Source organism: Perissodus microlepis, chromosome 4 (genome assembly GCF_051167445.1).
Source record: "Perissodus microlepis isolate ML-2025 ecotype Zambia chromosome 4, ASM5116744v1, whole genome shotgun sequence".
Lineage (NCBI taxonomy): Eukaryota > Metazoa > Chordata > Actinopteri > Cichliformes > Cichlidae > Perissodus > Perissodus microlepis.
In genome coordinates, this window is record NC_140464.1 from 5,329,015 (window position 1) to 5,342,165 (window position 13,151).

Genomic DNA, 13,151 nt, shown 5'->3' on the forward strand with positions numbered 1-13,151 from the left:
ATACAAGCTGCCTATGACTATTTGGAAGGTTCGGAGGTCTTAAAATGCAACTGCCAGGTTCTGCTGACTAACAAAAGCAGCTAAATGAAGCTGTCTTTCAATAAATAATACATACTGTGCAGATTAATCAGTTACTGCTTTCAAATTACTGTCTGTAATTAATATAAAGTCACTTATTGAAGCTGTTTGAATTTAAAAATGTGTGAATTAGCGTGTAAAGTAGTCAAAATCCAGTCTTTCACAAGTGAGTGCATGCAGCATCCAGCTGTCTACCAGAGAGACGTGGCAGTTTTCTCATCATATAAATGTGATTTGACCAGGAGACAAATGTCTAAATACCAGATCAGCTCAATCATAATTTCTTAAAGTGACTCAGATATCCAAAAGAGGCCGGCCCCTCCAGTGAACTGCATTTGAACACACAGCGCCAAACCAAATCAGTCTCATCTCACTGCGTCTTATTAGAAGGGAATATGACAGATCGCAATACAATCAAGTAGGAGGCTGGAGCGAGGTCTTCACTTTCCCAGACGATCGTTTCTTCAGGCCTAGGCGGGTCAAGGCCGTGCTGGTCTATCGCAAGTGTGATCTCTGTGCTGCACAGCTCATAAGAAGAAGACAAATTTAGGATGTGATAAATCAGCGCTAATATGATTACCCCCAGTGTCTGCTGGTTAACATAAAACAACCACTAAATTTTCACTTAGCAGGCACTTCTCACTCAGCCTGCATTTTCTTGTTTATCCCGACCAAGGAAAGCAACTCGTGCAGAAAAGCATCCGAGTATACAGAGGTCAATCTAAATATAAACCGTACCGCCAAAGTAAAACAACAACAAAAAAAGAGTTACAATATTAAAAATCTGAATGCGGGGAAACACATTTCACTTGTTTCAGCAGCCAGCCATAATGTCAAATGGTAATCCCGCCACAGAGACAGTTTCACCATAATCAGCCCATTATAATCCCATCCAGACCTTCCACAGTCTGCTACCAACCAGCATTAATTTTTAGCCCAGTCTGTTCATGTTCATCTAGCCTCATTTTTCCTTCACTCCCAGCCCCGCTTTGGTCCCAGGGTAGTCTATCACACTTAAAGCTTACCCTCTTCACAGGCACTTATACACATTTAAAGCATTTGACTAACTGCCAGGCAAAATTGACTTTGGGATGAAAGACCAGGGGGCTTTTAAAAAAATGAAAGGGGGAATTCTGCATCAGGACACAGGAGCACTGATTTAATGGAAAACAAAAAAAAGAAGGGGGACCGAGGCTGAGAGAGAGAGTTTTATTCCGCAGAAGTAGCCGAGTCACGCACAGGGTTTTCTCTTTTTAATGATGGAGCAGGGGGGTTGGGTATGGGAATATGGGGCTATGACAGAAGGTACTTGTGAATAGTTTTTAAATGGTGGGGGCGCTGAGGGGGTGATGCTGCTGTGTTACATTGTGCTGGGTGGGAGAGAGGAAGCCCCATGCTCTCCCACTTCCTTCCTTCTGTCGGCCTCCTCCACTGTGTTTACCCTCCCACCCTCTGGCAATGAAAGAAAGCCGGACGAGCACTGGCCTTGCTGGTGAATGAAGCCCTGACGTCACTTGCCCACACACACACACAAACACACACTGTAAGGAGTGTGACTAATAGCATACTAACGCCCTTTGTGTTGTCTCTGTTATACCTGATTCATGTCTGGCTCCCAGGGGAAGGAGCCCCCCGGGTTATTGAAATATTCAGAGATGTTAGATGTTAGTACAGGTGAATCAATTAAACCAGTCAATAAATCCCCCATCCCCTCAACAGGGACTTAAGGACAGGGGTGTATTACAGCACTATGCTACATTCAAGCAAAAACACCACCATTCTATACTGTATTGATTTTTTACTCCCTGATATTGCATGCAATGATTTTGGCTTATGGAGCAACATATTCGAATTAGATTGAGTCAATACGTGTTTGATAGCAGATATCATTAAATGGCTGGTATGTTGTAATAGGAGAGAAGGGAGACTGTGAGTGGGAGAGAAGGTGGAGAATTTGGTTTCGAGAGCAAATTCCTATTATCACAGATGAAACAAGCCCGAAGCACGCTGAAGCCGAGATATGCATCTGCAAAGACAAACATGGAAGTACATTCATCGGCATCCCGAGATATGTAATCTTATCAGTCCTTATGAGGTACACGGAATTAATGTCAAAAGACTTCTTTATGCTTTACAGTCAAAATCAAATCATTTCTCGGCTTGCTAGCTAATCATAATGTACTCATGTTTAATTAACCCCTTAATGAGGAGTGGGCAGTATATAGGGGTCGCTTATCTTATTTGGGATTTCATGTTTTAATTATCACCAAATAGAATCATGGTAGCTAACTGTGTAAGAGAAACAGATAGAAATCAAAGAAAGATCCAAAACTATAAAATATAACCTGACTATATGTATGTCCTCTGCTTAGTTTCACTTAGACTGTCAGATTTTGATTAATAAAAAAAAACAAAAAACTAAGAGGTCTAGGAAATTTGTAGTCGAAGGGTGCGGAGGGGGTATATTTGCTGTTTTTGAAATTTGCTTAGTTCCACTGATTTCTCAGGTTTGGATGAGTTGGTAAAAATAACAAAGTGCAGGGAAAAAAAAGTAACTTTTGGCTTTTAAGTGTCTCTGTGAATTCAGACAGAATTCACAGAGACACCCATGGTTAGCACTGTTGTCCACCCATTATACTGAGTCTAAACCCATTTGCCTCCGTTTCGATCCCCTAGGTGGGGCTAGTTACAGCCCAGATACCACAAATGGTTCTGGTATGGACAGGAATCAGGGAAACTAACAGTAAATCCCTTGCCTGCAGGTTAGACTGACAGTAATCGTGGCTCAAGAGTTGGCAGTTTGTCTTGTAATTGGAAGGTTGCCGGTTCGAGCCCCAGCTTGGACAGCCTCGGTTGTTGTGTCTTTTGGGCAAGACACTTCACCTACCGCCTACTGGTGATGGCCAGAGGGGCCGATGGCGCGATATGGCAGCCTCGCTTCTGTCAGTCTGCCCCAGGGCAGCTGTGGCTACAACTGTAGCTTGCCTCCACCAGTGTGTGAATGTGGGAGTGAATGAATAGTGGAATTGTACAGCGCTTTGAGGTTCTCGAAAAGCGCTATATAAATGAAATCCATTATTATTATCATTAATAAAAGAAGCAACCCCAGACAACTCTTTAACACAAAAAGTTTAGTTTAGTTTAGTTTTCAGTTTTCAGGATAAATAATGTACAAAACACACCCTTATTAACACAAATGATATCACAGTTATTTAAGCAAATCCAATACACCTCTCAAATTTATGCGTTAATTGCAATTAAAAATAGTGCGTTAAAAATGGGCCATGGGCAACAGGGCCTCTACCAAACATACGCACGTAGGGTGAGTACCCGGTTGCTTCATTCTGTGTGCAATTGTACACGTGTACTACATGACTGATGGAATGATTACACATGTATTTCTTCTTGGGATCCAAGGTTGCCACAATGGAAAGTAACGTCCGGTTAAATCTCTCCGGCTGTGGATCTCCTTGGGGATGATAAGGGGTTGTCCGGGATTTCAGATTCCTTACACTCTTTGAAGATCTTGAATCAGCTTACTCTCGAAATCATGTCCCTGGTCCGAATGTATTCATGCCAGAAGTCCATAATGCACTGCTTACAGAGGGTCTTGGCTACCGTAGAGGCTTTTTGGTCTTTAGCTGGAAAAGTCTGTGCCTACCTGGTAAAATGATCAGTCTCTACCAGAATGTTAGCATATCCCTGGGAGTCTGGCTCTAGGGATAGAACATCGATACACACAAGATCTAGAGGCCCACTGCTGGTGATCTGGTTCAATGGTGCAGCTCGTGCTTTGCGCGCAACACATCTTCCACAATTCCTGATGTACCACTCACCCTAGGCCAGCAGAATTGATATCGTATGAGCTCCACAGTCTTGTCAACCCTCAGGTGACCTGGCTCATCATGAAGCAATCTAAGCACCATGGCAGCATCCTCTCGGGGTAGTACAAGCTGCTGTATTTCCTTCCAAGGTTGTCTCTGTACTTTTCTGTAGAGTACTCCATCAGTGATTACCAACTTGTTGGCCTCTCGGTGAAGCAACGTGGCTTCTGGATTAGCATCTTTGTCGAAAGAAAAGGGAATCTCTCCATTAATGGATTTCTTTACGGGAGCAATCACTGAATCATTGTCTTGTGATTTGATAAGCTCGGCTTTGCTGGGTTTATCTGGGTCAAACACCCATAGTCCAGATGAGTGGGGAAAACAAAACACTCTGGGAGTGCCTTGGAGGAAACCCCTAAAGAAAGCTGAATATCCCTCCTCCTGCCAGCTTCCTACAGGAGATAAGCTTACACAGAGCTTTGACACTGTCCAAGGGCACGGTTTTCCAGTCAGTGTTCTCCATTGGTAAGGGATTGCGTGATAACATGTCAGCATCAATATTGCTCCTTCTAGGTTGATACTGGAGAGCGAAATCGTATGTTGCAAGAGCAGCTAGCTACTGATGAACAGTGGCGTTGAGCTTGGCTGTCGTGAGAAAATATGTGAGGGGATTGTTATTTGTCCTCACAGTGAACTGCTCCCTGTACAGGTAGTTGTGAAACTTGTCAACTACAGCCCACTTTAATGCCAAAAATTCAGGCTGGTGCACAGGGTAGTTTTTCTCTGACGAGCTAAGCTTTCGGCTAGCAAAGGCAAGCGCAGGACCCAAACCCTGAAGGTTAGCATCTATGTGTAACACATAGGGCTTGGCTGGGTCTGCGAATGCCAAAACAGGTACGATTGTAAGAGAATGTATTTGTGTCGTGCTTGGGTCTGTCACGGTACCCTTCTCAGACACTATGTGCCCAACATCGGTCACTTGTGGCCTACGGAACTGACATTTGTCGATGGATAACTTTAGGCCAGTCTCTTCCAGTCTGTCGAGAACATTGATTAGTCTCTGCTCATGTTCTTCCAAAGTCCTTCCGAACACTGTCAAATCTTCAAGGTACACTATTACGTCAATCATGTGCATGTCTCCCACCGCTTTCTCCATTTCGCTTTGAAAGGTTGCAGGAGCTCCTGTTATCCCCTGGGGCATCCTCTCAAATTGAAAGAATCCCAAAGACGTTTGAAAGCAATTTTCTCCTTGTCCTCTTCGCCCATGAAAATTTGGTAGTATCCACTTTGCAAATCCAAGACTGAGAACCACCTGCTTCCAGATAAACAGTCCAAAACCTCGTCAGTACGAGGAACTGTGTATTGAATAGTACAGGAATAGTTCTGCGATTCAAGGTTCGATAGTCCACACACATGTGCAACCGCCCCGTTTTCTATCGTGCCAGGACAATGGGGGAAGCATAGGGACTCCTTCATTTTTTTTATTATTCCTGCTGCCAGAAGTCCTTGAAGGTGGTTGTGTAAGTCATCTAAATCAGCTGGGGCGACACGATGGGACTGCTCTCAAAAGCGGGTATGGTCAGCCAGACGGATGTGGTGTTGCACTCCTTTAGCCAAACCCATCCCATTCATCCGTCGAGAAAACTTTACCTCTCTCTGCAAGTTTCTGCCTAAGCCTCTGTTTCCATTCAGCTAGTATCAATATTTACTTAAAAACTTTGTTCACACATAATTTGAGATAAAAAAAAAATTAAATTAGATTACATTACAAAAAGATTAAAAGCTCATTAATATTTCTGTAGTGGCGAATTACTGTCCCAAGCTTTGAAAAAATAATTCTTCCCCTTCTTAATGTGAGCTGTTCAGGTTTATTTCTGACTCATACTTACAAACAAAGCTATCATATCACAATGTCATAGTCAAAAAACTTTGCTGCAACGGCGCACATTTCCAATGCTGTGCTGGCTCATTCTATTCCACTACCACACATACGGCATACAGTGCTCATCTTACCCAACACAAATTAAACACACAGTATATATTTTCCTCATAACATCTTATACAAATCAAACATGTAACACAATAAACCAAACAGTACCGAAAATATTCTTCTATGGATTGGCTCTAACAATTTCCATCGTTAAATAATAAAACCGATTTCTGGTTTAACTAAATACACAAGGCAGTATTAATTTTGACCCGTTTTCGTTTTCACTCCTGTTATTTGTGTTCCAGTTGAGTTACATTTATTTAACCTTTGTCCTTAGCTGAGCTTTTTAACATGCAATGGGTAAAATAAAATACAGTTTTCATTCTCATATAATACAGAACACACAAAATATAAAAACTACAATAAATACACAAAACAGGGTACACTGTTTTAAATATATCTCTGAAAAGTAATACTTAAATTTATTAATAGTTAAAACAGCTACAGTCCTATTTTGCTCTTCGACAACCCCTAACCTTTGCAGGGAAAGAGCTCATATCTGTAATTAATATGATTGCCTTTTATTGTCTAAATTTAGGTGTGTGGAGTGATATTTTATAGTTGTCATGCTTCAAGTCACTCTGTTACTGTCTTATCTTTAGCAATATCTAAGATAAACACCCTGCAGGTAGCCTGTTGTTACATTTAAGGACTAATTTTAAAGACACACACAAATGAACACAAATGAATAAGACTCTCAAAGCTAAGTAGGCTGTATTTTTTTAAGATGTGACAATGATGCCACTGAAGAGGCTTTTCAGAGCCTGACTGCATCAGGATAGGAGTTGTAATAAATATGGCATTTTTATAATATCAGTGGTAGTGAATTCACTTTTTATGTCTTATAATGTCTTGTTTCCACTTGAGCTAAACTGTAATTTTGTGCTCTTTGGCGTAACCTACAGAAGGTCAATAGAGCTTATGGTGGTGTGATAAACTATTAATTAGACAATAATAATCCCCCCACCCCCCCAAACCCATTTTCTCCCTATTCAATAAACTCCTTAATGTGATCTCATGACAGGACATGCAGTCTGAGATGATGTTATGCTCTCGCAATTTGGTGTATTTTGCTGCAATAAATGATTCCGTTTGGTTATCGGAGTATTATTACAATAAGCGCTTATTTTTAGAAAAGAGCATAAAAGCCTGATTAGGTTATTCTTAAACTGGAGCATTCAGCGTTCCACATTTTAATCACCACTCATCCTTGTCAAATAGGATATACTGCAGCCCCCTCTGCACCACATCCGTCTCCTACCTCGCCCTCCTACTCAAAATGTCCAAAGACACGGTGTTACTCTCATTAGGATGCTGAATGCAGAGAGGAGCCCTGATCTATTCAGAATTGCTCCTACAAGAGCGGGGACCTCCTCCCCTTCAGAGGGGGCATAGAGCTCCAGATTAAAAGTCACTGTGTTCACCACCCTGCTAAAGCACTCCCATTAACAGACATTACATTACCTACCCCACATGTTCAAATCTCTAACTGGGGGCTTCATACCACTTGTCATTACATGCTGGGATAAAAGTCTTTTTAATGTTAACATCGTCACATTCACTACGCCACCTCCCTACTTCAAATGAAATCCACTTATTACTGTCCGTTCTGTGGCGCTGCCTAGTCGGGACGCCGATTTTGTGAACAATTAATCCGTATTTAAGGTTGTTAAGTGTGTTGATACACTGAATTCCTGCGCGCTGAGGGGAGAAGCCAAAGCCAGCAGCTAATCAAAATGTCTCTCAGCGATTTACAGAGCAATGCAAACTGCACTTTTTTTTTCCTTTGGAGGGGTAGGTGGGGGGGGGGTTACACTAAAACCTTTTCCCAGTGTTTCTGAGCTGAGCGTTAGTTGCTCCCAGCTGTTTTGGAGAGGAGGACTTGGTTCAGCATTTCTGGGTTTCACGCTGCCCTCGCTTTCCTTTTTTTGTAGTTTTTTTAGCTCAGTGTAGAATTTCTTGCAGGAGGTCACACTATAGCATGTCAACTCTGACTCCATGTGGCTGTTTATGTGTGTGACATTTCTGTGATGGGGTCAGACTATGCCGTGTTCAGCGCGTGTATCATCATACTTTTTTGGTCAGTGTACAATGTGCATGAGCAAAGCTGAACTGGTTTCTTTAAAAGAAACAAAGTTGTACTACATCTGGAACACTGTATCACTTAACAAATATAATAAACAGAATACTGGCACTTATTCCAAATTTTTTTTTCTTTTATTTATGCATGAGTTACTGCCATCATCAGCTCAATCCAAAAACAATAATGTGCCATTTTGCTGAAACAAACATTAATCATTGCATCTGCGTGCCCTGGATTGAAGTCAATGAAAAAAAGTAATCCTCAAAAAGTAAAAGGTAATATGTCATTTACAGTTAAAAGTTAGGTTCAAACAAACACAAAGGGAAGTTTTGCTCTTTGTTGCTTGCACTATAGTCCAGCAGTCAGCTGGTGGAGGCGCTGAAAGATCTGACAGAGTGTTTGGAAATTTGTCAGCATGAACTGACCACCAAATTGGATGGGTGTGTTTGGATGAGTATGAGGTCTGTGTGCGATAGAGGTGGAATATTTCCAACTGAAGCAGACATGTTTCCATAATGCACAAATTGATACTGGTTCACGTCTTTATATGCACCATTTTTTTCTGCTAGTTGATGTTTTTAATTTCATTGAGCCAAAGGTCCCTAAAATAGTCACATCAGGCACACATCTGGTTCTGAGCACACAACCCCCATCCACCTGATGTTTATGAGGCACAGCCAATCAGAAGAAGGACAAATTAAAGGGAGAGGATGTAGGATAAATAATGAACTGTGAATCATGCAAAAGTACTCTTAGTACAGAAGTCTTTAAAAACAATGGAGCTGGACATGCTTGCAGGCATTATATATGTTAAAGTCTTCTGTTGAACAGAATGTGTAGATTAAAATATATATAGACCTTTGGGGATATTAGCTATAACAGTTCTGCTGATAGGTTTGATCCTTGATCATTTTCTTTTAAAAAAAAATATTGCCTTCACAGATTTCCAGTATCAGTGCAGCTGCTTATTATTTAGAGTCTGAACACAGTGTAGGAAAAAAAACAGGCCTGTATATGACTCAGGTGTGTAAAAGCTCGACTATTAGTTTGACGTCATTGTTGTACAAAAACGTCTTTATATGCATCATGTGAACATTTTTGGTCCCAGCAATTTATATCAGAAAAAAAAAAATTAAATATGTATATGTGTGAAGGTGTATGCTGTATTATAATTGGGACATGTGAATAAATATAATTATAAGCATTTTGTAAAGACAGACAATACAGAATAAAACTGTGACCACAATCTATAAAACAACTGAGCAAAACACGTTATTTCTCTCAGGCATCAGATGGATAACCATAATATGGGAATAGAAATAAATTGTTAACCTCTTAACATCCACTAGCTCACCAGTGAACCATGTAGAGCAAAGGTGGACAATTAATTTTTGCAAGAAGCCTCATGAGAAACTGTGACCATTATGGAGGGCCACACCAACAACTTTTTACAGATATAAAATTATTATTGACCAGAACTGACTCCATCTTATTGGTGCAGCCTTCCACAACAGTCCCAGTTTTTATGTGAACCCTTGAGCAAATTAATTGTCCACCCCTAAAGTAAGGGAGGGTTAGAGTTGCATTTTAGCCACATGCTAAACAAAAAAAGATTCAGAAACTATACAATTCTACCTTTTAAATCAGATTTCTAACACAGATTTTTTACAGTTTTTTTACATCTACAAGACTGAATATGCTAAACAGATTTTTAAAAACTGAAATAAAGGGGTAGATGTAAACCTAACCGTATCACCATCACAAACTCTGGGGTCACTGGTGACCAGGTGGAGGTTAAGAGTTTAAAATGGATAACAAGAAACAATTCATTGATTTGTTTTTTTTTTAACAGAAATGTGTTTGTATCCCATTTTAGGTGGAGGTACCATTGAAATTTAAGGAAATACACTTCATGGACAACTGAATATAGGATTGTCAGATAAATCGATACAATTGATACAAATTACTATTGGATTCGATGCTCATTTGCAACAGTATCAATACCAACAGGCAGGCACACAGCCCCTCCCCTCACTAGCAGCTGAAAACGTGAGCACTAACACCACTAACTCACCACACTAACCGACACTTTTTGAGACAACGTGAGAGGTCAGCATAGCTCCAGTTTCAACAATGTTAAACTCATAAGTGTTAAGCTGGCAGGAGCAACATTAGCCATCTGTTATAATTCGTTATCATTAAGGCAGCAGTTAGCAGCTACAGCTAATAACAAAACCATAATGTTAATGGTGGGAGCCAGGAAGCAAACATTATCAGTCCAGCCCATAGATTATGTTAATTTAACAGGATAACATAATTATTTGAGTCTAAAAGGTGTAACTTTCCTCCTAAAGTCCCAGATAGATGCTGAGAGAAGTCAACCAACAACTAGAAAGAAACAGTGGCAGCCTACCTTGACAACTCCATGTGAGCAGCATCTGACGTCAGTTTGAGTGTTTGAAATTTTGTCTCTTTTTCATATTTTATATTTTGTTGTTTTTGGTACTGAAAATGGTTTTGAAATTGGGTTTGAAATTCTAGTATCGTGACAACACTATCCTCTTACACACGGAGTTGCTAGCGCAGTTATCTTTCACTCCTCCATAATTACATGTTCAGCTAAAGATGAATTGATGCTGGTTTGTTACAGTTGTTACAGGGGTGTAATCTGCCTGTCATAACTTAGATTACCATGTGTAATTCTTGCTCTGTATTATTGTCATTTTCTAAAATAATCCACTGATTTTTCGCATTTGCTTTGCTGGTTTATGTAACAGGATGCATCTGTTAAGGCAACAAAAATCTTTTTATCTGGATACAAATGGAGATGACTATTTGTTTTTCTTCATTGACACTTCTCAATTTATTGCATTAAAGTGGGTGTTCTGCAATCACTTATGATAATAGTGACGTGCAGCAGTTGGCTGTCACAGTCACATTATGCTTTTATCATTATTCTTAGTTTGGACTAAATACAGACGCTGCAGTTTGGCAATAAATTCTAATATCTGACATTTTTTGAGGTTTTAACAAGAACCTGAAGGCATCATCAAGTTTATCTATGTTTCATAGGAGTCTACATTTAGTACTGCATTACTGCTCATGAAAATTATATAATTTATATATTTTTCACATCACACTGAAGTCGCGTCAAACTAATGTGCATAATGTCTTTCAGCATGAGGCTTGGCAAGTATAAGTACTCCTATAAAACTCTAATATTTGGGATATTTTTTGTTTGGCAGTTTTACAGATGAGTTAGAATTTTGTCGCTCTTAATATTTAACTGTTAACACTCCTTTATCCCTCAAAGTCGACCTTTTTCTGCATCTGAACATGGTCAAATTTGCAAATAATGAGGTGAGCATATGTATAAGTAAACGTTGTTGCTGAAATTTCAGACTGCTCCAAACATTCCGTTTGAAACCATTTTTTTCTGCTAGTTGATGTTTTTAATTTCATTGAGCCAAAGGTCCCTAAAATAGTCACATCAGGCACACATCTGGTTGTGAGCACACAACCCCCATCCACCTGATGTTTATGAGGCACAGCCAATCAGAAAAAGGACAAATTAAAGGGAGAGGATGTAGGATAAATAATGATCATTCTGAACTGTGAATCATGCAAAAGTACTCTTAGTACAGTAGTGAAGTCTTTAAAAACAATGGAGCTGGACATGCTTGCAGGCATTATATATGTTAAAGTCTTCTGTTGAACAGAATGTGTAGATAAAAAAAAAAAATAGATCTTTGGGGATATTAGCTATAACAGTTCTGCTGATAGGTTTGATCCTTGATCATTTTCTTTTAAAAAAAAATATTGCCTTCACAGATTTCCAGTATCAGTGCAGCTGCTTATTATTTAGAGTCTGAACACGGTGTAGGAAAAAAAACAGGCCTGTATATGACTCAGGTGTGTAAAAGCTCGACTATTAGTTTGACGTCATTGTTGTATAACGACAAAAACATGCCAGAATTGATAATAGCAGGTAATAAGCTTGGAGGCGTTCAATTCCGATAGATGGGATAATTTGGAAATGGTTCTCAGCTGCCATTCCCATCCATGACAGAAAAGGTCACACACTACTGTTTTGCTTATTAAAATTTGACTACACAGAAGGCAACTTATTTCTGTGATACTGGTAAAGTGGTGTTAATTAATTAATTTGTTTTGTTTTGTTTTTTTGGGGGTTTTTTTGTTTTGTTTTGAGGTCATTTCAAATACAGTTTCCCCTGGGCATGTTAAAGCAGTGGTTCTCAAATAGCCAGTTTAGAGCTTGCGTATGATTGAGGACTGCATGGGGAAAATTGACACATCAGTGAAAACACTTTCAGTTAGAGTGTGTACCATGTCTGCTCAGCACAGTGCTTTATGTTGTTAATAATCATTTTCATACTGGTTTAGAGTTTTTCAACCATATCCAAGGTGGCTGTTTTTTAATATTGACAGTATCTGTCAATGTTAGGAAGATTTAACCTGCTTCGATGACTAAAACAGGGGAACTGAAATTACAGACATACTCTGTTAGTTTCCTGCTGGGCTGCAATATCATGGTATGACATGAACTATGTGATAACATGATTGCATTGTTATCTTAGGCCTCTGTCCTAGTAGGCGTAGAGATTACTTTACAACCCCGAGGCAACCTCTGTTTGCAGGGAAAACTGGTTAGTCAGTGGTTGTTGGAAGGTAGGTGAAATGAGTTGCTAAAGATTTGGTCATGCAGGCCTAAAGTCTAGTGCAGGGGTGGGCAACTCCAGGCCTCGAGTGCTGGCGTCCTGCAGGTTTTAGGTATCACCCTGGGTCAACACACCTGAATGAAATGATTAGTTCATTACCAGTCCTCTGGAGAATTAGCAGACTACCCCAGTTAAATGGTGGTGAAACTGTGGAAAGTGGAATGCAAATCAGAAATAAAGCTGGTTTGCCTTCAAAGCGAAAATGGGACTTTTTAAAATGTACTGGTTGCAGCAGTAAGTCACAAGTTTTACTTTGACATTTTCACTTTCCCGTTTGTGTTGACCTTTCACTACTGCCTGGTGAGCAGTTGGCAAGTGTTTGCAGATAAGTTGGCATCTTTGATACAAACCACAGTGACTTGCTGGCTACCAAAGTCATCACATGGAGGTTTTTGGTTCTGCACTCTCTTTGAAATCTATTTCATCTACTGACAGCG

General features: G+C 40.0%; 1 protein-coding gene across 3 annotated transcripts in view; it reads right to left on the bottom strand.

The window, feature by feature from the left end:
- lrrc4ba (leucine rich repeat containing 4Ba) overlaps window positions 1-13,151 on the bottom strand; it is a 51,259-nt gene that overhangs the window by 26,787 nt on the left and 11,321 nt on the right. The gene's annotated exons all lie outside the window — the stretch shown is intronic.